The sequence below is a fragment of the Diachasma alloeum genome, unplaced genomic scaffold, assembly GCF_001412515.2.
Source record: "Diachasma alloeum isolate Michigan unplaced genomic scaffold, Dall2.0 Dall_scaffold_00370, whole genome shotgun sequence".
NCBI classification, from domain to species: domain Eukaryota; kingdom Metazoa; phylum Arthropoda; class Insecta; order Hymenoptera; family Braconidae; genus Diachasma; species Diachasma alloeum.
In genome coordinates, this window is record NW_021680509.1 from 15,032 (window position 1) to 16,584 (window position 1,553).

Genomic DNA, 1,553 nt, shown 5'->3' on the forward strand with positions numbered 1-1,553 from the left:
TAGACCAAATAACCGCGAGACATTCCAGTTCAGTGACTGTATATTTCTTCTCAGCGGAAGTGAGCGCTCTACTCGCGTAGGCGATTACTCGTTTTTCCCCATTGACNATCATTTGGGATTGAATGCCTGAAGTTGTCCAATAAGATCGAAGAATTAATCCGAAATAATCAAATAATCCGGAGGGGTTCACTAGGCCTCGGCACAACTCAAACGGATTCAAAACTCAAAATTGATCTAAAGGTAAAGAAGTCCGAAAACGCAATAACTCAATAATAAAATCAAAAATAAAATTCCTCAACTCCGAATTCAAATAGAACTTATCACTTTGGGAGCCGTAAACGTAGTAGTCGGACTCGGGCCGGAGGCCTCCCTATATACCGCCTGAGTAGAGTGGGGGTTCACTCCCCTCCTACTGCGGACTAATTTCCTGAGTAGGGAGCCCGCGGAACATTTGACGAAAGGAAGGGGAAATAACATAAGGCAGGGATCACGTAATCGATCACGTGACCCTCCCCTAGCAACAGGCGACTGTTGCTGCCCAAAACTCTCGACAAATCGCCGCTTGGTTTGTTACCAAGGGAAAACCGAGACAAATAAAATTCCTTATTTGTCTCGGATTAAACCTAACCGATGACATCATTGTGATGTCACGTAATCCTCAATCTCAACCATCTCTCTCACTCCCATAAAAATAAATCGGCTTGGTAACAGGCGACNAGGTAGCCCAAAGTCAGGACAGGCTAACGTCGGTGAAGACGTTAGATGCAACTTCAATGCGGTGAAGGCGAAATCATGGGCCTCAGTCCACNAAAACTAAGAGAGAAATAAGAATTAAGTCATAATCCCGAAAAACAAAATTCCGGCGCGATGAGATCATCACGGGATCGAAAAATACGAGAGAAATGGAATTAAGCCGCAATTTCGAAGCCTCATCTTGAGTGGGGTCAAATGAAACGCGATACAACAAAATCCCAAAAACTCTCAAATTCGCAAAAGTTCAAAACCGAAAAAAAAAGATTTCTTAAAGAAACGAAAAAAAATTTAACTGACCAAAAAAATTTTTGCACCCAATAACCTCGGAGCCCTACGTTGGGCGCCATTTGTAACGTGACATTTTCGTATGGGGGTCAAAAATGTCTATTACCTTCGCCCTTCTTCCCCTTCATCTAGTTAAACTCAAAATGCAAAAAAAAAATCCATGGGCGCCAGGTAATTTTTAACCGGAATTACCAAACCGGACGAATCCACAAAATCAACTCTACTAAGTCGAAAAACTAAAACGTACAAAAAAAAGGAGGAAACTAGATTTTTGGGGAAAGGTAGCGGTCCCTGGTTCGCTCAGTATGCTAGGTTGTGGAGAGAGGGGTGGATTTCAGGTGGAGACGGGTGTTGGGTGGTTAAAACTACAAAAAAAAGAAGAAATCGGTATTGTCCTTACTTGTTTCACTATTGAAATTAGTCAATCACCAATTTTTCAAAAAAAGACATTTCAATTCTCTCAAAAAAATATATATATATAAAAAAAAGGAAAAAATCTACAATTAATAGCTAAC